Raw genomic sequence first — 26,851 nt, forward strand, 5'->3', positions numbered from 1 at the left:
AATAACAAATTTCAGACTATCAAATATTTATGGGTTTGAACGAAACAACCACAAACTAAAATTTGAAAATCATAATCTGAATTTTAAAATCTAGAACTCAAATCCAAAATTCTAAATTCCAATTCCTAAGGGCTCATTTGGTTGCTGGAATAGGAATAGGAAAATTGGAATTGGAAATGTATTCTCTATTTGGTACTCCAAATCAGAATAGGGAATAAGCACACATATTCCAATTTTGCCAATAAAATGAGCATATGTCCATTCTAAAAAATAGTTATTATTGAAATAGGTCATTCCTATTCCTAATCTAATTTTTTAATTTTTTAATTTCAAAATTTTAAACTTTTTTTATTATATTTATTTGTTTTAAAAAATTGAAATAAATTATATTTTTTATTAACTTCAATTAATTAAAAAAAAATAAAATTAATTTTTTATCATTATTAAAAAAATTAACTTAAAAATAATAAATTAAAATAAAAAAAATAAAAAAAATACAAAACTTAATTTTATTCTTATTTCATTTTTGTACAACCAAATAATAGATTAGCATATTATTAATCAAATTCCAATTCCAAGCGAACCAAACAATTTGAAATTGAGTTTTCCATTTTCATTTCCCATTCCCATTCCATTTTTTCTATTCTAATTTTTAATTCATATGACAGCAACCCACTCAGGTATTGCCCTCCTGAATGCGCTTGCTCATGATGTCGACGTGACCTGTCTAGCCCGAATTTCATAAAGCGCCCGTTTAGTCGAAAAGTACGCTTTCAAGTTCCAACCTCGCGGATGTCCGTCTAAGTGACTTTCCAGCTGTTGTTCTAACACAGCTGCCACGACACGATTGGAATTAGTTGGAGACACAGTACGCATTTTCCTGCGAATTTTTCTTCTGCACTGGAACAGAGGGCAATTCCGTGAATCTCTTTTTTACAGGTATATTATTATCGCTTGGCTGCTTTACTCCTTTATTATGCAAAAGTCAGTAAGATATATTCCTGTCCAGCATTCAAATGATTTGCAGGCGAGTTTTCATCATAATTTTGCAGTTATCCTTTAAAGAACATACATTTCGTGAAATTTTTCTCCCATCTCGATCATAAATATCTCGATAGATTTGGTCTTGACTCAATAGGATGCCTGATTAATAAAAACTAAATAACGACCATTCCGTTAATTCTAAACTCTTTTCCTCTTGTAATTAGAGTGTAGTTTTAAAGATATGCAGGATCGAACTTCACATTGTTCGGACATGCCTTTCATGGGTTGTTTCTCTTTCCTTATCGAATAAGAATTTAGCTTGGACAGGTTGGTGTGAAAGGTATTTCTGTGGAATGCATTTCCTTATTAATTGAATTGACTTACCCTGCAATTAATATAAACACTTTGCCTCATGTAATTCATATTTAAAACTTCATGGGGATATTGCACTTTGTTGCACCCATATTGCTTTTCGTTGCACCCATACAGTTTTTCTCGGTTTGTAACATGTTTCAATATAACCTTTGTCTCATCAGGTTTTTATCGACCTCTTTATGTCTTTCTCTTCTCTAGTATGTATGTTTGCAGAATCTTTGGAGTTATCAAACGAGTTAGTGAAGAGGTGGTAAATTATTGATGCATGAAAACGTCAAACCCATCTCATGGCAACAGAACTAAAGACCGGAATGCTGTTTTAAGGTTAAGGATTCTTATTCCCTTATCAGGGCGGCACTGGTGAATGGAAAATATTAGCAAAATTGTCGGTTGCAGTTTGGTGCCCTCTTCTGCGCAGAAAACTAGATTTTGTAAGATGCGTCCTCCTTTGAGGATTTTGTACTATTAAGTGCGCACTTGTGTGAGGCAAAAGGATTTGAACTTTTAAAATAACAAGTATGCACTAAGAAATGAAAGGAAGCAAAGGTGCGGACAGCGAGAGTCTTCAAAAATCACTCTATTTCGGCAGCATAACACCTACTTGCAAACATAACCTAACTTGTTCTTTCCAAGGCTGTTGTATATAGAGGAATACAACACACGAGGTAGCTTCTAGATGAAGATACAAGATGGGAATGTGCATAACTTGACATTTGACGACATTTTTCAACCACGAAGAAGATTGCAAATCACACATGTAAGTCTCCATATGACTCACCATTGAAATCTTCTATGTTGGGCACTCAAAATTTACTATTTTGAGCTATGACAAACACTCTTATACATCTTGCGGTTATTATAAGAATCCGTTTTAAATATTAACTTACAACTTATAGCTGCAAGAGAATCTATCATATTCTGACTATGAATAGCAGATTATCTTATAAGTTGTAACTTGTCATAACCCAACCTAGGCACCCACATTCTCCATGCGAAAGGTATCTTTTACCATGTCCAATTTGCTATAGAATCTATCATAGGTTGACACTAGTCAAGATCCTCAAAATTGTATGTGTACCTCCGCACGTGTGACTATGGGTCCCACTAATGACTAGACATGATATGATATGATATGATATGATAGATTTTAATGACATCCACGAGACTAAAGTAGTCTATGGGACCCATGCAATCACCCTCTTGAGTCAGGAGCGGAACTAGTCAGTTGTAAAGTTTTGGTTAACTTGTCTCTCCTTCTCTGAAGTTTGGTAATCAAATCCGTTGCTCTCTTCACTTGATCTTCCTCGAATAAATAGTTGAAATCCTTGTTCTGCAGTATTTTTGTATAACCAAATCTGATGTCATTGTAAGCCAGGCACTCCTTGACAAAGTGTTGCTCTATCTCGACTGTTCCCATATTACAAAATAAACATGTTCTGTTTGCCCACTCTTCCTTTGGAACTTGCCACCGACTAGTTTCACATTGCAGCTGATGTGAACTAGTTCTAAGTTGTTCCATCAACATTTTTGCTTTCCAGTTAATAGGTGCTCTTATATAGGCCTTTTCGTTATGACTAGAAGTAGGGTTAAATTCTTTAATGTAATAAGATTTTTTCCGCCCTATGTGTCTTGTCCACAGAATATTGTGGAATTTTTCATTGACAAACTTCTTTATTTCTGTAATGTTATCTGGGCAAGTTTGGATGTTGATATCCGATTTTCGCATCCATTTGTCATTTTGCTTCATCCATGTGCTTTTCCGCCTCACAAGTTTTTCCTCTATGATCAACTTGGGCCAACGATGTGTTTCCAAACCTTGGGTTTTCTTTAAATAGCTTATCATTTGGACCAAAGCAACAGCTTCTAATGGAAAGGAACCCACCTCCGCCAAAAGGATCTCATACGGAATTGTGGTCTTGACTTTAAGATTGCATGTGATGAAGTGTTTTTGAATTCTTTCTACTTGCCGCCATTTCTGTTCGAACATACTACCTCCCCACACTTCACATCCGTATAGAATAACCGGAGTGACCAGCAGACCAAAAAGAGTTTTCATGGTTGTCCAATCCCATAATTCTGCGTTCCCGCACTTGTTTTGTAAAGAGTATAACGCCTTCCAGTCCCCTTGGATCCTTTTTGATTTGCAAGTATCCCAGTTGAGTTTGTTATGAAAATCGATGCCCAAGTATTTGTACTCTTCCACAATCTCAAGTGGGCTATTTTCAAACAGAAACTCATCTTGTATGCCCCTATTCTTCTTCAGCGAGAAGATCATAATTTTGGTTTTGCTAGTGTTAACTTGCATTCCTACTTCATGACAAATTTTTTCTAGTGCTATCAAGTGCTCTTTCAAACCTTTAGCTGTTCTAGCAAGAATTATGAGATCATTCGCATATAAGAGCAATCTTATCACAAAGTGGGCCAGCTGCACCCCCTCACCATTGGTCTTGTTTATCCACTCTTCTAACTTGTCAATATAGAGCCCGAATAATGTTGGAGATAGCGGACACCCTTGCTTAACCCCGATGTTGTTGTCAAAATCTTCTGATAGCCCTTCTGTCGTTCTGATTTTAGCTTTGACTTGCTCATATAATCTGTAAACCGCTGACCTAAGTTCTTTAGAAACTTCCAACTCTTCCATTCTATCCCATAATTTATTACGTGGCACTATGTCAAATGCTTTTTTAAAGTCCACGAAACAACAAAAAGCCTCGTTCCCCGGAGTGTCCCAAACTTTCTCAATCAAGTGTCTAAGAGTGATGCCGTGATCTATAGTAGAGTGTTTCGGTCTAAAGCCTGCTTGCCCTTTTGCACGTTTGCCTTCTATTTCGGCCCAGTTGCTGATTTTTTGTTCTACCAAGCTGTCAAATAACTTGCCAAATAGTGGATTGATCATGATGGTTCGGTAATTAGAAGGATTATTTATATCTCCACTTTTGTGGAGTGGGATCACCACACTTGTCCATTTTATAGGGAAACCTTTTCTATTGACATTGTTGAAAATTTTAGTGATGTGTGGTGTGATGGTTTCAGCACCCCATTTTAAGTATTCAACTTGAAGCCCATCTATATCTTGCGCTTTACAAGCAGCTAACCTCCTTATGCCTTGAATAATATCCTTTTCGTTGAATAACTCCCCTGTAGTCTCTGTTTCCATGGTTCTAAGTTCTCCTAGATCACACTCGTAGAGAGTCTTGGCATATTCCAGCCATTTGGTTCTTGTTATGTTGTTCTCTATCTGAGTTTTTCTCTACTGAAGCTCTTTCCAAAACTTTCTGGGGCTGTTTTTACCAAGATTAATCAACTCGATTCTTCTCTTGTTTACATACTCTTCTTTCTTCTTTTTAATCAGCTGATCATACTCCTTTCTACTTTCTCTATTTATGTTCTTTTTCCAATTTCTTTTTGCTGTTTTGCATTCCTCATCAAACCACGGATTGGCCGGAAAAGTGTTCTTGGCTTCTCTTGTGGCCCTAGATCTTTTACACTCCTTCAGTGCTTTAATGATAGTAAGAACAAGATTATCCTTGTCTATGAGATGTTGTTTATCAGACTCGGAATGGTTTCTCGGAACCCTAGACAGCCGCAAAAGAGAGTTTTGGAAAGTAGCATGATTTTCTTGTGTCATTAAAACTTTGCCAATCGGAATCATCTTCCTCTTTTGTAAAGGTTTTGGGACAATATGTTGATCTTTAAAGTGAGTGGCCACCCTTATCAAGATGGGGTTATGATCAAATTTTAGCTCCATGGGGCAATCCTCTATCTCAAAGTTAATTATCTTTGCGACATATTCTTGCGAGCATACTACATAATCAACAACACTTTGTCCATTGTATCTTTTGCATGTGATTCCACCTGATTTAGGCCACTTTTCCAAACCATTACATATGACCATGTTATATAGGCAACATAAGCCTAGTAATTCAACACCAAAATGATTAATCTTTCCCATGCTATCCTGTGAAGATCTTTCCCATTTTTGTGTCCCTTCTTCTTCAAGCCAAACTGGGTCTCTGCTTTCATTGTAACTCTCCTGAAGATTGAGAGTTTGATTGTTTGCTGTTCTAGCATTGAAATCCCCTATTATCATTATTTCCCCTAAAGAGCTAAAGGCTGCTATGTCTTTTTTGAGTGCAGCGAACGGGTCTTCTCGATCCAATCTATGCTTTTTATACATTTTTGAGCCTTTTGGGGCGAAGTAACAGACAACCATCCTTGTAGAAATCTGATTCTCTGTTATTTTTATCCAAATATACTGCTTGTTTACATCTTCTTTCTCTAAGTTTACAAATCTGCTCCAAGTTTCTTTTATTAGAACGGTGATGCCTCCATGCCCCTTACCATTATCTATCTTCTCGTTCCACAGTGATACCTTCTTATACCCTTCAAAATCTGGAACCCTACATCCATCATGCTCATGAGTCTCAGTAAGCATAATGATGTCATTATCTTTGGCTATCGACCCTAACCCAGGTCCTCTTCTCCAAGGATAACCTCTACAGTTTCAACTAACTATAGTTAAATGTTCCTGGGTGAGCTCGAGTTCCTATTTATTGCGTGTGATTTTGTCGCTGATTTGGGCTTTGCCATTTTGTAGCCACGCCCACTTGCCATTTTCTCTTGCTGTTTTCACTTTTTCCCATTCCTTCCTCCTTTCTTCTTGCTGAGTTACGGTGAGGTCATCATCGAGATATATGTGTGTGCCTCTAAGAAACTTCCTCTTGCTGAAAATGTTGTTTTTATCTCTTGTATTCCTCATTGTCACTCTAACATGTTTGTCTTTGCCTCCTCTAGTCCATTTTCCGATTCTTTGTGCTTGTATGGTTGTTCCATGCCAGTCTAATTGGTCTGTAAAGAAGTCTTTAACTAAATCCGTTGTTTTCTCCTGTTTTCCATAGTCTCGTAGCCCTTTGATGACGATATTTGCTGCTTTCTCTGTTCTTTCTTTTTCCTCTCTAATCTGTCTCCGAACTTGTTTTTCTATGTTGTCAATAGGAGTGTTTGCTGGTCCTTTTACTATGTTAGTCCATGATCTAACTTCTTCGATTTGTTCTCTGAGTTGATTCTCTTTTATTTTCATATTGGCCATGGCATCTTGTATATTTTTCATTTGTGGATTTTTGTCTCCTTCCGTAGCCTCTCCTCCTCCTGTAGTACTTGCTGCTGTCCTCTTTTCTCCTACTTCTTTATTTAACAATATTAATTCATACTCTCCTTTTTCCATATTAAATTGCAATTTTTGAATTTGTTCTCTAAGTGACTTGACCTCCGCTGCCAATTTCCAGTTATCCTCAGTAACTCTTTTCATTGTGATACTTTCTATTTGGCTCCTCTCTTCAAGTGCCCACACCCTTTCCTTCATAGCTACCAAATCGTTCACAAAGATGTCTGGATACCACGTCATAGGTGTCCTTGTGGGGCTGTAATTATTTGGCAGCCCATCTTCCACTGTGTCTATCACTTGAGAATTATCTGTCTTCCCTTTACCATTAATATCTCTGATATTATCAAATCGCTTAATTGTTTCAGAGATTTCAGTCGGCCTCAAATTTATTTCTCCCTCCCTTGCGTTGTCTGAGGTATGTGGAATCGGTTTCGGAAGTAAAGCTGCTAACTTCCCTCTTTTTGCATTTTTAAACTTTCGTATCTTTCTTCGCCTAATTATTCTTTTATATTTCTTGGCATTCACATAGGTGTAGTTTCCTCCTGTGGGTGGTCCACTGGCTTGTGAGAAGCTCAAAGTGTTTGTGGGTAAATTACCATTTGTCCCTCCAAGATTGAATGAACTCACATGTCCGGTTGAAGGTCCTGGAAGAATGAGGAAGCTCCCTTGATTCCACTTGATGATGCTGCTGTGCATTAAACTATCCCCGTATGTCAGGACCAAGCCACTGTTACCAGAGATGTCATTGTGTTTCGTAGCTTCTCCCAGATTAGTTTGTTGTTCTGCTGTTACAGGTGCCTTGACTATCAGATTCTCTGCCACCCTGTTACTGTCAAATCCTGTGTTTTGCAAAGTGGACCCACCTAGTTCTGGCTGTGCCTCTGTTATCTCTGGTTGATCATTCAGTGATACTTGTACAAGTATCTTCTCTGCAGATGTTTCTGTGATTTCCTCATTTTTTCCTTCCATGAGGACCATATCGTACCCACTGGTGCCTTGTTATAGATACTTTATGTTGTTTTACTGTTGTAAATTTACCACAGCCAGGAGAAGTAATAAAGAAAGCCTGACCAGGTGCAGACTGAAATGTAAGAGGTAAGAATAAGGGAAAAGGCGTACCTGGGATCTAACTGTCTGCCTATTGGAGTGTCTTCAAAAGGAACCGGATTAGAGCCCACTGAAAGAGAGGAACACCATAGCAGACAAAATCCTCATCTGGAAGCCCGTAAATATGGACCCACTAGTAATAGCAAAGCCTTTATCACTGGATGACTGGTCCCACTGGTTGCCAAGACTGCCGACCAAACCAAATCTGCCCCTGCACTGATTGCCGCTGTTGCCGGTCCTACCTTGACTGCTGCAGGCCCTACCTTCGCTTTCATCGCTATAGAGAGACCGTCGTTCATGAGCTTGGCCCTACCGTCGTGAATACCTCCTCTGTTCAGGAGCTGTAGACGCCCTCTGTCCATGAGCTGCAATTCATTAAAATAATAAGTAAATACAACAAATGAATGCAAAATCAATGTTAGGATTAGCAAGGCAAGGCAGAGACACTACAATCCCAACATTCTCCCACTTGTCAAAGACCTTTCAAATAGCCTATTAATTAATTGTTGGGGGCCAAGAGGCGAATATAATTGGTAACACCATATGAACTTTTTATGCTTATCGGTATTGCCAATGCATCTACAACATTTGTCAAAGTGTCATCTTTCTCCAATTTCACCTTCCTAGCCTCTACTATATCTCAAACAAAATGAAATTGTGCATCAACATGCTTTGTTTTGGCATGGAAAGTCAGATTCTTTGCTAAGCAAATAATACTCTGATTGTCACAACAAATAGGAATCAATCCTGCATGAAACTTAATATTTGACTACAATGGTCTAAGCCAAATGACTTCCTAACACGCATGAGTAGTTGTCATATACTCTTCGTCTGTTGCATAGAAAGTGACTATAACTTGTTGTTTACTTGTCCACAACTAATAGCACCATCATACATATAAAAACATAACCATTGGTGGATCTTCTACTGTCAATATCAACTGCCCAATCTACATATCCATGGATACTCATAGAATGTCAAGGTCTAGGAGGATAACCATGATATCACAAGGAACACTTAGAATTATCCCTCAAATATCTGAGCATTCTCTTGTAACTGCATCACAATGCACCTATGCAAGATTAGCCACATATTGACTTAGGACTCCCACTATTTGGGCAATGTTTGGTCTAGTATAGACAAATGCATACATAGGATTGTGAACAATACTTGCATATGGTACACTGGCCATGCCCTCTAGCTCAAAAGGAGATTTTGGATAATCCTCCACAGATAACTTCATTCCCAATGCAACAAGAACTATAATAGATCTACAAGATGCTATGCTTAATCTCTCCAATGCTGAATTCACATACTTTTTCTGGATTTAAAAGACCTTTTTATTAGCCCCGTCCATTCTGATATCCATCCCCAGAATGTACCTAACTGCACCTAAATCTTTAATCTAAAAATTCTGCGGACAACTAAGCCTTCAAGTCAGAATCAAATAGCCATTCCCAAATAGTAACATATCATCCACATATAATGCAATGATGAGAATGCATCTATTATCGGTTTTAAAATAAACACAATGATAAGATTTAGACGTCTGATATTCAAAACTCAACACCAGTATCAAACTTTTGGTACCACATCCTAGGAGATTTTTCAGACCATACAAAGACTTTTTTAAGTTGCAAACTAGATTCGCTTTATCTTTCACCATGAAATGCTTTGGTTGTGACATATAACTTTATAAGTCTTTCTCTAAACCACCATGAAGGAATGTTGTCTTCACATTCATTTGCTCAATTTTCCAATCATGAACTGTAGCAAGTGATAGCAAGGACCAAATGGATGTCAACTTTGCACAGGAGAGGAAATCTCACCGTTGTCTATTCCCTCAACTTAGGAATACCTCTTCATAACCAATCATGCTTTATGCTTTTTAACTCTGCCATCAGAATCCAACTTATTCTTGAACACCCACTTGCATCCCAAAGGCTTACGTCCTTTAGGAAAATGTACGAGATTACGAGATCCTAAGTATTGTTCTTCTTCAAAGATGCCATCTCATCATTCATGGCTTCCATCCAAGAATTTGCATCATGCATATCCATAACCTCTCTGTTGATGTATTATAGCTTCAGTCAGATACTTATATGACTCACTTGTATATACAAGTATCAAATATTATGATACTCCATAATATATATAACAAAGTTTAAGAGTTTAATATGAATTCATAAATCAGAGCTAATATATATATATATTATAAAAAATCATATTAATCAACTTATAAATTGAAGTCATCATATAATTATGAAAGCATAATTGAGTGACTGATTTATACAATGGTCGGCATGTAGTTATTTAGTGGAGTTATTAAGGACTAACAGGGATGTGACTCTATGTAAAGTAGGCTCATGTCCCCAGTGGACATACTTACCCACATATATGTCTCCCTGTACAAATATATAAACATGAGAGCCACAGAAATATTGACCATCAAATGCAAAAGTAAACAAGTCTTCCAAGTCATATTTCAAGGGCAAATATATAAGGAGTTTGAAAGTATTATATACCACTTCATTGCAAAAGACATATACATATATTGAGACAAATATAATTGAGTTTTTTATTGTTGAAATCATAAACCTTGTCAAAAGAATTATATGTAAAAGTCCGAATAAAGAAATTTGATAAATATTATCAACAAATTATTTAATGGACAAGATTTACATCATAAGAAATCTGATTTCGAATGTGAACATGGTATCAAAGTAGTGTTGCGATCTGGACACTAGATCAGGGATTTGGTATCAGAACATGAAATAGCTTGAGCTCCCAGATATAATGAAAGTCAGATTTATCAACCTCCAGCTCGAAGCTATCAAGTTGGACAAAGCTAGGAAGAAGAAGTTTTTTTTAAAAGTCATTTTAACTTTCCTGTTTGATGCCACTGACCTGACAAATTGGTGAGGGAAGTTAAGAATGGGCAATCAAGTCCCGAGACACCATCTGCAAGAAAGAATGGAGTATTTTATAGCTAGTTTGAGAGGAAGCCTGGTGAGAATGTGATTGCAAAGAATATCATCTGGCACTGCACTCAATCTATCCCTCTGATGTGACAATTCACTCAATCTTTCTGTAACATTCAATTCCTAGTTGTGGTATCAACCATTCCCCCATTGCCATTGCATTGTATATGCCCAACCAAGAAAATAATTTTTAAGGGAGGAAGACACAAACTCTTATGTGGGTTCGTAAGATTTTACATCATGGTGGCAAAAATTACTTACTAGAAAACAATAAGTATCCATGAAGAGTTCTTCCAAGCTGGGAAAGCTATAGAGAATATTTACATAGGTTAGATTTGTACACAAGCTGGCAAATCTATCTTCATGGCCAAGTTATATATAACATTCATTATCTGGTAAAACTCAGGCCTGCGCTTGAACAAAGAATTTGTTTCAAGAACGAGGGTGTCCAATTGAGGGCATTTCAATGTCATCGAATTGGGTATCAAATGATATGGTTAATTGAGGCTTATTTAATCGGGATGTATTCCAACCCCTATTTCAATACTAAGATAACCCAAAATTGGAGAACATATTTTTAAATTAGTTAATCCTACATAACTAGAAAGTGTTAAACTCTCAAGACGGGGACATGCTGCTATTAGCTACTCGAGGATCCCGCCATTGAGTCAAATCACCTGAAGAGAGCATGTCTTAAGACACAGAAACCCTCCAGAATTTGTGGGTATGCAAGAAATTTCAAAATTTTGTAGACATAAAACAACTAGATGGATGAAGGATTACAAATGCATAAGTATTCACAAATGAGTAAGAAACAAAGGAGGATAAAATAATCTATTTTCCTACGTGTCAAGTCTCATTCTCTTGTGTGCCGATTATGACTTTTGTCAGCAGTATCTGCACATACTTGTCATAGATATGTGAGTTAGGAGTTTCCTTATAATTTGCGATGGCCACATAAGATTATTGTGCAAACATATGGCTTTGGTCTCATGTGCCAATGGGTGAAAGCAATAAGATGTTGCCTTTCCGTAAAATTATAGGGGCCTGTTCTTCTATTATTGTAAAGGTGAGGTAAGGCTAGTGGAGGTAGATGAATTGGGCGGGCCCCACCCTGAGCCGTAGACTTTTAGGCCCTTAGAATGGTAGGGGATCAAAGTATGACTATAATGTGGGATCCACGTGGGATAGTTGTGGCAAGATGGTTGATGAAGGAACTTGAGCGAGCTGCAAAGGAATATTAATGCAATCAGATTTCCACAATCCATGATTTATAATGCTGAGTTTCTGGAATAGATTGTGTAGAGATTTTTCATCAATGTTTCGAATCACACTACGTGATCCATCATCAGGAAGAGAGAGCAAGAGGTGTCAAATTATGTAAGACGCAGATTTGGCACTGGGTCACAATTTAAGGAGACTTGGAAGAGAGGGACTGCACACGCCCCAACGCAAGTCAAAAGAAGTAAAATAAAATAAAGACAAAAAAACAAGCACGGGGGAGAGACAAAACCACCCAAGACACAAAGTGAAAGCACCAAGAGAGATAACAAAGAAAATAAATAAGACAAGATAATAAACTCCAAAAAGGAAACAAAAGGTAAGAGGTAGAATAAGTAAAAATATAAAAATATAGTAGAAGAATATATTACCTATAAGAGAACAAAACAGAAACCAATACATAGCGTCAACATGTGAATAAGCCACAAAAATGCAATAATATATACAATATAATACTATCCATTAATAATAAAAAATAATAACATTTTATGTAGGAGTAAAAATAAATAAATAAATACATAAATCAAAAAATAAGACTAAAAAATAATAAAAAGATAAAATAAAAGTAAAAATTAAAAACATAAAAAACACAAACACATATCTATATATATGTTTATGTATGTATGCATGTGGATAATGCAAAGGAATAGCCAATATTATACATTCGATATATATGAGGAAAGTGAAGGCATCAAGCACCATCAATTCTTAAATCATTGTTACAGTTTGACACATCACGGGTTGCTCAAACGAGCTTGTGAAAATTGGAATCAACTTCTTTGTACACTTTGGTTCCTTGGGGAAGTAAAACAAAAGAGCAGGGATGTTGTTAGAATTGGCAGCAATGTCAACCTCCAACAATAGCAATGAATCTGCGCGAGACCAATTTGTTTAAAGTCCTTTCCATCTGCAATAATGAGCAAAATCTGACTACAACTTATGGCCATGGTGCACCAAGAATCGTGGCCACATATTTAATCAATGCTAAGGCTTAGAGACATTTGAGTTGAGGATTTGAACAATTAGGAGATTTCAGCATCATGTTGGAACATACTTAGTATTATAGAAGGAGCAACATATATATGAGCCTTTGTTACTGTAATGGGTTCAAGATTACTAAGATAATTGTTCAAAACTTATTTATTCAAAACAAATAACATGCCTAGAAAAACACATGGTGGATATGAAACAATGAAAGTCGGTAGTATTTAGTTTAAGCATCGAAAGACACAACATATTGTGATTGAATTGGTTTTGATAGAGTCTAAAGTGAAGACATATCGTTCTGTTCTTAGTTCATTGTATTTTATGCTAATGAAGATTATCTTTGAAGGCGTCACCTTCAAAGAACAAAAGAAAGAACACAAAGAAGTTTTCCATATTTGATGTGATACAAAATTGTTCAATGATATTAGAGTGGGAACTCTACATTGTGGGGGGGAATAATAACCAATGTTCTATTCTTATTGTTTGACAAATGCTTATATGGAGGCATTTTCTAATTTGTTGCATAAGGACTCTCATTGGAACAACTTGTATCAAGGATGTTGATTTGTAGATAAGTATTTATTATCCTAAGTATTAATTTGTTGCATAAGGACCCTCATTGGAACAACTCGTATCAAGGATGTTGATTTGCAGATAAGTATTTATTATCCTGAGTATTACATTTATCTACTCACTATAGTCTCTCTCTTATTTGCATTTTTATATGTACTATAAGAGCTATTTGCCTTGATCTTTTCCTTCGTCTCCAGGGATGTTCTTACAGGAAAAGAGGAATGGTACATTAGGCAAGCTACCAAATATTGTGCAGGACTCAATCCTATGACAATAGCTCCAAACAAGTTTTGATCTAGGGTTCATTAGTCATTTAATGATCTTGTAGATAGAGTGAGGCTCTTGAAGCAAGATATCTTTGATGATTGAGATTACGAGTATCCTTCTATATCAAGAGGGAGCCTACCATTTCATTAGAGGCAACCTTGCATCTCTGCATCACCAAGCCTAAGGATAAATTCATAGTTTAATAGATTCACTCATATTACTATGAATCAAGGTATGCTTTTGTAACGGAGGGAGCATATAGAAGATATGCTTCAGTTCACTACTATCATATTTATGCAGAGGGAGTAGACCATGTCAAGATGGATTCTCCAGTGATCAAGAAATTGTAGAAGTTAGAGGACTATGAATCATGAGACAAAGTTTCATGTGTGTAAACAAAAGGCCTTTTTGCAAATGACTAAACTATAGGTGGATACTTGGAATGTTATACGTTCAGAGTACATTATCATTAAAGATTCTAACAACCAATATTTTCTCCAAGCCTTTTGCCAAAGTGAAATTTGTACATTACTGAAGATAAGTTAGGAGTAATGGATCAAAGCCTAACATCAGTGAATACTTGAGATGTACTGTAATGCATCCTTCTGTGAGAGAGAAGTTTGAGGTGAAAGCCTTTGTCCCACTCTTTGGAAATGTTCATGGTGGATGTCATGTGAGTTGCTACATGACTTTGTGCAAAAAAATGGAAGGTGACGATTTTTCTTTAATGTTTGTTTACGGTTACTATAGTAAGGTGATGATCTTACAATAGTCTAACCTCCTATCATGATGGATATCATATGGTTGGTATCTAAGCAGATCATGAATGACTATATCTTGTAAATCAATATCAATTAAGATATCATTTAATGGGTATCTATGAGTTGTATTGTATAGATATATCATGGTGGATTTAATATCTGTGGATAGGCCATGAATTGTAATGTCCCTAAGGTGAGTATCATATGAGTGATATGGGTGCACGTACCTTATTGACATCATGAGTACTTGGTGAATATCATGAAACTTGATATTCGTAGGCCATTACTCTTAATATCATTAGATAATGGTGAATTCAATATCAGTGGACATGCTATACAATCTAATGATATTTATATGGTGAATATCTTGTAGTAAGATATTTGTGGTCATACCTTGCAGTATGGTGAATATCTTGCAGTAAGATATTCGTGGATATGCCATACAATCTAATAATAGTGGATATCTTGTAGTAATATATCTACGAACATGCCATACAATCTAATAATATTTATGGTGGATTTCTCATAATGAGATATCTGTGGACATGCCATACAATCTTATAGTACATTGAGGTTGATATTATTAGTATCCTCCCTAGCTAATAGGGAGTGTTGTTGTATTATAGCTTCAGTCAGATAGTTATATGACTCACTTGTATATATAAGTATCAAATATTATGATACTCTATATAACAAAGTTTAAGAGTTTAATATGAATTTGTAAGTCAAAGATTATATATATATTATGAAAAATCATAATAATTAACTTATAAACTCAAGTTGTCATATAATTTTCAAAGCATAATCGAGCGACTGATTTATACAATGGTCTGTATGCGGTTAGTGGGGTTATTAAGGAATTATGGAGGGATGTCCACGGGGACGTGACTCTATGTAAAGTGGGGTCAAGTTCCCCATGGACATGCCCCCCACATATATGTCTCCCCATACAAAAATAGAAACATGAGAGCCACAGAAATATTGACCATTCAACACAGAAATAAACAAGTTTTCAAAGTCATATTTCAACGGCAAATATATAAGGAGTTTGACAGTATTAGACACTGCTTCATTGCAAAAGACATATACATATATTGGGACAAATATAATTGAGTTTTCATTGTTGAAATCATAGACCTTGTCAAAAGAATTATATTTACAAGTCTGAATAAATAAATTTGATAAATACTATCAACAAATTATTTAATAGACAAGATCTATGTCATAAGAAATTTGGTATTGAATGTCAACACTCTCTAACAGTCCTAGGTTCATCAATGTTAGCAATCAAAGAAAGAATTAAACTGGACTCTAACAATGAATATCTGAACATTTCTGGTGAATAATCATATCTATCAAGTTGTCGCCTTTTCATGAGTAGGCCTCCTCAAAGGCCATGATTGTGTTTCTTCATCTTCTTCTAAACTTTCAGAGCTCCTAGAGCTCTCCTTGTCATCAGGTCCAGCAAGAGCTCGTAGTTCTTCATTATCAAGGATAGAAGGAATCTGAATTACCTCTTTATTTTAATTCTCGTAATCTTTGGCTGTAGCTCAACAGTGGAAGGTTTCATCTCTTTAAAAATAACTCTTATGCCGTAGAGAACCTTCTCTGTCACTGGTTCCTAAACCTGGTACCCTTCTACACCAACACCATAGTGGATGAAGATGCAGTTTACTGCCTATTTCTCTAAATAAGATCTTCTTTCACTTGGAACGTGAACATAAGATTCACAATGAAAGATGCCAACTGGGACCTTTACTAAAAATATGCTGAGTTTGGTTTGCAAACTTATCTTTGGGCAGCAAATAGTATATTTTTTTGTTTTTCATTTTTCTGATTTTAAAATTTTAATGGTTGTCCGACTCTTTTTATTTATTTTTAATGATTTGCAATTCAAGGTCCAACGAACTACTGATATTGAAATAATATGAACAAATTTAACGTCTAACACATTACTAAAATTATCCAATTTTATCTCTTCTGCAAACAAATTGGCAATGTGGCAGCCATCTCAGGTATAGTAAATTTGTTGATGACTCTCTATCTGCTCCAATAATGTCTGTAGCCTGATCTGATTATTAATTCTGATCTTTAACCAAACCTCTGCCCCTGTTGACATCAGCTGCTGTATACAGCTGTACAGCCTCTTATGGTACTGGTGGAATCTGAAATCGCCCTGTTCAGCAACTGTGTATGTTGTTTTATCTGATGCATACTGGAATCATGTTAATTTTTCCCCAATTCAAATTCTAATGGGTTTCCCTTCTCTTCAATGCTGCTGCACGGCTTGGAAATTTGCCTGCAACTCCTTAATTTGGTCTCCACTAATGTTAGATCTGCAATTTCTGATACTAATTCTGCCCTCTCCCTATCCAATATGAATTATCAAAAACAAATTCGAGCATAAATTGCTCTCAAATGCTGATAGACCATGCAATTCCTTTCTCCGATGGCTGAGTGTTGTCCAAGCCTGATAGAAGCCAAGAGTTTTTGTTCTTGAGCCTCTTATCTGCTGAAAACACTATCCAAGAGCTCCACTCAATGCTGATGTGAATTTAATAACCTGGAATGATGCAAATGGAAGCCAACATGTTGCTTAATTGGCCTCAAACCCTAATTTATTTTTAGGGTTGTCTTGTATTTTTAATTTTTTTTTAAAATATATTTTTTCTTATGTCTCCCTCAACCCCCTTAGGCTCCCTTATTAATAAAATTAAGTTGTTTTTAAGAAACAACTTAACTATGTCTCCTAGGCATCATTGCACAAGGGGCTCCAACTTGTTATTTTATTATAATAATATAAAGTAACATTATTATTATTTATTTATTCCAACCAACTTAGGAAATATTAAATTATTTTCCGAATTATTCATAAAATCCAAATCTAAACTCAAAACTGAATTCCAACTGAAGCATTGCAATCACTGATGTTGCTTGAGTCTTGCAATCTAATTGTTAGATACTCCTAAAAAGTAGCAATTCACTCTAGAAAGTAGGAACTTTTCTCCAACCAAACGAAACTGCTCAAAAGGGATCTTTGTCTGCTTAATGGTCTTTTAGGTGGAGATGGACTCAAATCATCTGGAATGGTCTATAGATGCCTTGGAACCAACTCTCAATCATTCCCTAAAAAATAGGAGTTAGTTCTAAATGTAGGAACTGCCATCAAAGTGTTTGAAACGGTTCACTGAGTCCCTGCAAAGCTCCATAAACCTTTGACTGAGTCCCTTGTCCATATTGTTGACTTATGAGAACACCGATAATTGGTCAACCTCTGCTCATCTACTTATCTCCTAGGAAGGAAACATTACACACAACCAAATAATTTAAGATGTCTCAACAAGGGCTTCTTTCCTTAACACACCTCCCTAGATGTCTTAGCAAAAGGTGCTGATGTGGAAGATATGCTTAAAAAATAGCAGATGATGGCTACAACTTCAGCCCAAAACTTTGTTTGGGGCTAGCACCACAAAGCATACTTCCAGTCCTCTCCATCATCGTCCTATTCATTCTTTCTGTAACTCCATTCTGTTGAGGGGTGTATGGAGATGTCTTATGCCTCTCAACCACATGGTCCTTACAAAACATATCAAAATTTGCCGAGAAAAACTCACCACTATTGTCAGTCATCACACTTAATCCTTTACAAGTTTGATTCTCAACAAGAGCCCTAAACTCTCTGAACAGACTAAAGACTTTGGATTTACTTTTGAGAAAATAATCAAATGTTTTACTAAGTCATCAATGGATGATATGAAATATATAGAATTTGAAATTGAAGATTTTAATGTTTTCAAAACCAGAGTATAAATAAGCAACAAATGAAATCAAACAACATAAAATAATATATAACACTTTAAAATTATCTTGGGAAAAACCCTCCTCAAGGGAAATAACCCAGCTTGTCAAAAGATAAATTTTTAATTCAGATTTCAGATTAAATTGTAATAACCCTAACCGGTTATAACTTCAGTAAATACCAAACTCTTTAATAATTCAGTCGTTTGACATTTTGTCAAACACTTTGCAAGCAAGCTCTGATACCAATGTAATTTCCCTTGCAATTCTGATTTTAATTTCCTGATTTCTACCCCGAGAATTTTGTGTAACACTTTGCACACAATGGATATATTGTAGATCTAAATTCTTATTCTTTTCTAAATGCCAAACTTTAAATGAAGATGCAAATGTTTTTTGTATATTTTTGAAGCATAGAGCATTGACTATAAATGAGAAAATATGCATCTACAACAATAAGACAATAGGGCAACAAATTCTGATGTAAAACTCTGATATAAATCAGATTACAAATGATTTCTAAATTCTTACACGTGCCCTAAGATATTCAAATCTATCCTCCATGTTTATACAAAATGAAATTGATAGGAACTTGGAAACTGCTCAAGAAAATTTGGATTTTACTGTAGCGAGTTCTTGTAGTAGCGGTGGCACTATAGCAGATCACTGTAGCGATATCCTACTTATTCCTTCAATCTCACTCTACAACCTTGGCCCTGCCACAAATTTGGCACAATGAAAAGACTGATTTGTCTTCTCTAATAGTTGCAACCCTTCAGAAGATATTTCACCACCTCAATTATGCAAATCAATAGGAGTGTTCATTCCCAACAATCAACGTAGCAACTGCAGAAACCCTTGGCTCCACAAGTTATCAGGTGGAGTAAATGGCAACACATTCGATGATCAACAATGAGGCTGCCCTTCCTATTTATTCTTTTCCTCCAATAGATGGACCTTCTTCCTTGAAGAAATAAAATAATATTTAATTCCTCCTTCTAGAAGATACTTTTAATTAATTTATTTAACTTTAGGCACTTTTAATTAAATTAATTAAATATAAAATCACCTTTTTGTAATTTATTTAATGACTTAATAAGAAATTAATTTATTCTATTTCTCCTTATTTCTTCACTTAGCCTTTGGAGAATGTAAACGCTAAGAACTCCACTAAAAGGCTAAAAAGATGGGAACATTACAGTCCGCCTCCCTTGAAATTGGTTGTCCCCAAGCAATCTCAACTTCAGATGTTGCAAAATTTCTTCACTCTCCCAAGTGGCATCCTCTACTGGTAGGTCCTTCCACTTTACCAAGTACTCCTTAATAGTGTCATCTCCTCAAATTCCTCTCCTTGAACTCAATGATAGTCTCTGGTACTAAAATCAATTTCCACTCATTGTCCAAGGGTGGAAGCACTGTAGAAGGAACAATCTGGTGTCCTAATGTCTTTTTGAGACGTGACACATGAAAAAAATTATGGACTCTACTCTCTGCTGGAAAATCTAACTCGTAAGCCACCTCTCTAACTCTCTTGATCACCCTAAAAGGCCCATAATAACGTGGCTTAAGTTTCGCGGCACCACTCTTTCTGAGAGTTGACTGGCTGTAAGTTGCAGTATCAAGTATACCATATCACTTACCTCAAAAGTCTGCTCATTCCTTGATCAACATACTGCTTCCGCTAATTCTATGCCTTAGTGGTATTCTCCTTAAGAGCCTTTACAATGCCCTGGCTCTCCTGTAATAAGTCTCTAGCACTGGGCACTCTATTATCTGATAGCAACAAATCCATGAAAGTGGGTGCCTCATATCCATATAATGCCATGAATGGTGACATCTGGATAGACATGTAATAAGTTAAATTATAACAATACTCACATAGATATATCTACTTAACCCAAGCTTTCTGTTGCCCTGTTATGTAATTCCGGGGGTATCCCTCCACCCATTTGTTCAATATCTCTATTAGACCATTTGTCTAGGGGTGGTAGTTAGTACTCGGAGTGAGCTCTATCCCTTACAATTTGAACAACTCTTGCCAGAAATGACTCATAAACCTGCTGTCCCTATCACTGACGATGCTCTGAGGTAAGCCATGCAACTTGTATACCTCTTTAAAGAATAAATCTGCCACTACGTAGCTGAGATTGGGAAGAAGTGGGCAAACTTCATAAGCTGATCAACAACAATATATATACAATCTCCGCCCTGGGCTCTCGGTAGTCCTGTTATGAAGTTCGTGGACAAACACTCCCACTCTCTGTCATGAATTGGAAGTGGCTGAAGTAAGCCAGCTGGGTAAGAGTGCTCCTGTTTATTCTGCTGACAAGTAGGACACTCTTTAACATATTGCAACACCTCAGCTTTGAGCCCTTTCCAAGAAAAACGCTCATGAATCTGCCGGTAGGTTTTGTAAAACCCTAGACGTCCTACTATAGGTGAGTTATGATAAACTCTCAACACAATCCTTCTCACATTTGACCTTGACACCAAATAAATGCGCCCTTTGTAAATGATGAGCTCATGCACAAGGGTGAAATCACTATTCTGGATCGATCCATCTATGAATCGCGATGCCCATGTATCCTTTACGTACTCTACAAGGATCAAGTGTCTCCAATCCTCTGATATATCTTTCATCAAGCTCAAGTGGGGTCTTCATGACAAGACATCTGCAATTACATTTTGTGTCCCCTAAATAGGTAATATCAAAGTCATATGCCTTTAATTTACTTACCCATTTCCGCTGCCTGTTATTAAGATCTCGCTGCCCCAGGAAATGTTTCAAGCTATTGTGGTCGATTTTTATGATGAATTTGCTACCCACTAAGTACTGCTTGAATTTGGCCAAAGCATGCATTATGACTAACATTTCCTTATCATAAATGCTAAAGCTCCTCTTAGGCCCCTTGAGCTTCCCACTCTCATGCATTATGCATTATGGCCAAAGCATGCATTATGCATTATGGCCAAAGCATGCATTATGGAAATCGGGTACTTGTCCTCCATAAGGAACGCTCCAACACCTTCGCCAGATGCATCACAATGCAACTCAAAAGGTTTGCTAAAATTTGGTAATGCTAGTACTGGACAAGAAGTCATCAATTTCTTGAATTTATCAAAACACTCCTGTGTCTCAAGAGTCCATAAGAAAGCCCCCTTTCTCATCAAGTCCATCAAGGGTGCTGCATGTCTAGAATATCCACTAACAAACCTCCTGTAGAACCCACACAAACCCGAAAAATCCTCTCAATTGTGTCAAGTTCATTGGAGTAGGCCATTCAATAATAGCACGAATCTTTTTAGGATCTATGCATACTCGTTGAGCACTAATAATGTGACCTAGATATAATAACTCTGATAATCCCAATTCACATTTGGACTCCTTTGCATACAAGGACTCTTTGCTCATAATGCTCAACACATTGTCTAAGTGTCGCACATGCTCATCCTATGTCCTACCATGCATCAGGATGTCATCAAAGTAGCCTAGCACAAATTTCCCTAACTGATGTTGAAAGACCCTGTTCATTGTGGACTGAAAAGTAGATGGAGCATTAGTTAGCCTAAATGGCATAAGTACAAATTCAAGATGGCCACAATGACACCTAAATGCCATCTTCTCTATATCCTTCTCTTTGACTCAGATTTGATGATAGCTCGATCTCAAATCAATTTTGGAGAAGAAACATGCTCCATACTATTTCCCTCGTGAATATCAGGTACGATTGCCATTTGTAATAATTGCTTAGATTGGTATCGGTAAAATGCAATTCATGTTTGATCTATCCTGTACTGTAACCATTCTACATTTTGGCGCCATTGCCTAAGTTCGATCTTGGAGTTCCCGCTATAGGCGGATGGAATAATTGGCAGGCTATTACTATCACAAGTACAAGTCGTAAACAACCACGGGAAAGGAAAAGACAAACTAGGTGACAAGGGTTGGTGGAAACGAGGGAAGTTTTAGTTGCCAGTACATGCAAGAGGAAGCCAATAGGGAGTGGTTCCTCAAAACACTGTACTGAATGAGCTTTCGATTACCGCCGACCTCATATGGTTGTGTGGAATGACTCGGAGGCTAGAGTCATGGAGACTTGGTGTGCAAGACATGTCCTGTACGAGAAATTTGTCTCGTACGAGAAATCAATCTTGTATGAGAATATGTCATGTACGAGAAAATCTATCCTGTAAAAGAATCTATCTTGAACGAGAAATCCATTCTGTACAAGAATTTTGATGTACGAGAATTCTACTGTATGAGAATTCTGTTGTACAAAAATTTTGTCGTATGAGAATTCTAACGTACAAGAATTCCGCCATACGAGAATTCAAATTCAGAAGAATCCTGTCGTACGGGAAATTTGAAGTATGAGTACACCAACAACTAGGAGGTGTTTGATAAACACTAGTAACCCAGAAGACAAATAGTGGAAGAGATAGAATGGCTACAGGAAAGCAAAAACTGCTGAAATCTACAGGGCATCCCACACAACATTGTAAAATTTGTATAACTATATGGTAGACGAATGGGGAGAATGACACTGATGAATGGTTAAAGGTATTTCCTGCCACCTTAAGGAGTATGGCTATTGATTGGTACACAGACTTGGAGGCCAGGAAGAAGGCCACATGGAAGGATCTCTACACAACCTTCAAGGAAGAATTTAAATTCCTAAGGGATGATGATGAGATTGTAACAGAGATATACAACATGAGACAAGGTAAAAATGAATTGGTGAGAGCTTATAGTAGGAGGCTAAAGGAGTTGGTAGGGAAACTGGATTACAAACCTGCAGATGAGCTAAAGAAAAGATGGTTTATTGAAGGGCTAACTCCCTTTCTTAGGAGGAAAATGAAAACTGTTCCATCATCATCATTTGCTGAGGTAGGTACGTGTGTAATGGATATAGAGAGTGAAAGCAAAACTACTAAAGGAAGAAGACATGGAAGTGGAAGCGAGAGTTTAGAAGGAAGTGGGGATGAGTCTAAAACTATCCAAGCTTTGTGGAAGGACATGATGAGGATGATGCGGGAACTAACTACAAGCAAGGAGGAGAAAAGAGAAGGAAAAGAACTATGGTGCCCACAATGTGAGAAGGAAGGACACAATGAATAATTGTCCCCGAAAGGCATTCTATGACAAATGCCAAGTATTGGGGCACTCTATTAAGGCCTGTCCCTACAATTTGAAGGCCCACAGTACTTAAGTATTGTTTACTCAAGGAGAACCATCCACACCTCCTTTCATTGATTGTTTACATACTTTGCAATACAAACATCAAGATTAGATATTGCTGTTGAAGACACATACAATAAAAACAAAATTGCTATCCAAACATCAAGACTGATATCACATTCACGCTGAGTATGACATTCACACAAGCGCCAATAACATCGCTAGACACGAAGAATAATATTTATTGCCTTGAGTAGGAACCAAACCATGAACAATCACCCATACACTCCAACCAACGACGGTTACTAGAGACAACATTAGTAAGGCATAAACCGACATCATCAAATGGAGAAACGAGCACAAAATTGAATCATTGATAATAGTAACTGATGCACGAGTTTTTAATGCTGACAAAGAACCTATACATGCTTGAGGATGCAAAACAGTAACATGACAATATATGCCAGATAATAGTAGTGATGCCTAGTCACCACTTACACTGAATAAAATAGTTCTCGAACGAAACAAAGATAAAAAGAAAGAATGACAACATCACAACAGCAACGATGATGAAGAAGAAGAAATCAACAGGATTGAAGAATTCCATTTGAAAGGTAAATACAAGACCACGAGCACAAAGGCACAAGTTAAATTCCTGAGAACTTTGCTGCAAATGATCAAAGACTTGAATGAAGATCTCTAATACAACTACTGACTTCAACACTCCCTCTTCGCAAGATCGAGATCTTCAATATGACATCTCATGGCAAGAACACATAGCTGCAACTAAAAGGAATGTCAACAAAAATCTCATCACAAATTTTCTTCATGTAATTTTTTTAACTCAGTATAACAAGATTCACAATAGCTACTCCTAGAGGATGTAACAGCTTACAAAAAAAACAATGTCATGGAGTCACATTCATGACTTCCACCATGGCTACTTCAAGAGGGTGGATCCACCATAGCTACTGTTGGAGGGCGGAACACGGGCTTTCACCTCGAACTTCTCTTGTAGAGAAGAATACATTAACAAGTATTCCACCTCGAACTTCTCTTGCAAAGGGGAACTCATTAACAAGTGATTCCACCTTGAACTTCTCTAGCAAAGATTAACTCATTAGCAAGGGATTTCACTTTGAACTTCTCTCACAGAGAAGAACTCATTAACAAGGTATTTCACCTCGAACTTCTCTCGTAGAGAAGAACTCATTAACAAGGGATGTCACCTTGAAGTTCTCTGTCTCAGAGAAGAACTCATTAAAATATACATAAAATATCATCTGAATGTTGGGACCTCTCCTTAGTTGAGACTCCCTCTCAATGGGGCAGCATTCTCATAGCTTAGATTATCAAAATACCAGAAATTGGCTCTAATGTTTGTTCAACTATGTGCTTTTGCATTCACACTGCTACTCAAGCTTGCTGATCCTCTGCAAAGCACTTGACATTCTAAATCTGCCTTTCAAGCTCCCTCTGAAACTGATTTATGCAGCTGAATAGTTTCCCTCTAAATGCTATTTCTTCCTCTTCCAAGGAACTAATTGCAATGACAGTCTGAATAGGCTCTTCTCTTTAATGAGGTTATGTGCCACCGATTCAGTCCCATGGCTACAAGCAGCATTCCCATGTTCATTTCTATAGCCTGCATGACTTTGCATGTAATCTCATTATCCCGTTGCTTCTCGATCTGTCTTCAAAGCATTTTTAGAGAGAGCACTAGTTCATAAATTTAAATGATTCATGAAGAGAGATTATAGAGATCAATGCTAAAAGCATGCATGATTCACAATTCGCAATATTATAGCATGTATTATTCATGAGTGTCATTCAAAGTATAAACATACAATATTTATTTCTTTATTGCCTAAACTTCCTCACAATTTGCCAATTGTTCTTTCACCATTACAAAGTTATAGTGTAGGCAGAGAAAGTTACTTTTGAACATTAGCACAACTGGTATCCTCATGAATGCCAATCATGTTAGCATAGGTGGGCATGACAACATCCTCCCAGTTGATGTTAAATGAAATCTTTGGACAAGGTTGTATGAGAAGCCTCATGAATTGCACTCCTACAGTTGATCATGTTTTGCAGCAGCTAACCACATTGACTTGACTTTCTTTTTGTTAATTTGTAGCTTCAAAGTTGTCGCTTGTAGAGTGCAATCAGTTTTGAGGGTTCAAACTTGACATTTGCACCATGTAGTTATACACCATGCAATGTGCACTACAGTTAGTGATATCAAAATTAAGGAGGGAAATCCATGTTTCGATATTTATGACATGATTTGCAAAATGCACAAAATAGTTGGTGTGTATTCATGGAAACTTTTTGATGTTGAGTTTTCACCATATCTATTTGTGGGTTTGAGTAGTTAGTTTTTGTTTTTTGATTTTAGTGCTGAACTTGCACGAGTACTCATTAGGTTGATGCTGAGATATTTGCGACATAGAAAGAACATAGGGATTCATATGAAAAAAAATGCTAAAAATGCTAATTTGTTTCTGTCCATGAAGATCCTTTCCTATTTGTAGACTTCAAAGATCCATTGATGAACTTGGGATGTTTTACAGTTGTTTACAAAAGTTAAATCATTTACAAATATTCTTATACATTTATAGATGCTTTTAGATTCTCAAATTACAACTCATAATGGAAACTGTTGATGTTTTGTAGCTTTACTTGGATAAATTTCATATATATATATATATATATATATATATGAAGGGACATGTCTATAAGATTAATTCTGATAATGAACAGACATGTCCCTTCATGGGACATGTCTATTTTCTCACTTTCCTATAAATATAAGAGGTTGCTCCATTTGGAAAACACATACCACATACATGGCAGTGCTTAGTACATTTGCAGCGATCCTGATAAAAACATGTTATCAAAGCATGTTAATTATGAGAGAGAAATAGGTTGTCAATTGTATTTCAATTCAAGATTGATTTAGCTGTTAAAAGAGGTTTCACAAAGTACTGCCACTAAGTGTGACAAAGATATATACCAAACTCAATTTCGTTGGTGAGAAGGGTGATTTGACAAAGTTTTTAATAACAAAGGAAGTATCACCATAAATTTTGTGAACTAGAGAGATCTCTAATATCGTTGGAAAATGACAGATCTGCATGGAAGATATGCCAACCGATCTTTTTATGAAAATACATGAGGGCACTTAACCGACACTTAATATTGGTGTCGGCAACCAATAGAATGGGAAATAAGAAGAAAAAGGAAGCAATGTTGATTTGGAAAGTCATTTCTTTTTGAATGCAATTACATTTCAGAGATAATCAAACACTGGTCATTAGCAAAAGTGACTCATCATCACCCCATGTGGCATCATACATAGGTTCAGGTGAATACTCTTGGGCACCAATCT

At 36.6% G+C, this 26,851-nt stretch overlaps 1 protein-coding gene across 1 annotated transcript in view; it reads left to right on the forward strand.

The window, feature by feature from the left end:
• Positions 1 to 823: 823 nt before the first annotated feature.
• The window catches only part of LOC149571701 (uncharacterized), a 319,697-nt gene continuing 293,669 nt past the window's right edge, over positions 824 to 26,851 (forward strand). The window contains exon 1 of the mRNA XM_089813119.1: positions 824 to 939. The gene's annotated coding sequence lies outside the window, so the exon portion shown is untranslated. The remainder of the gene's footprint in view (positions 940 to 26,851) is intronic.

The sequence above is a fragment of the Cupressus sempervirens genome, chromosome 2 (genome assembly GCF_028749045.1).
Source record: "Cupressus sempervirens isolate cs-2001-9-10 chromosome 2, ASM2874904v1, whole genome shotgun sequence".
NCBI lineage: Eukaryota > Viridiplantae > Streptophyta > Pinopsida > Cupressales > Cupressaceae > Cupressus > Cupressus sempervirens.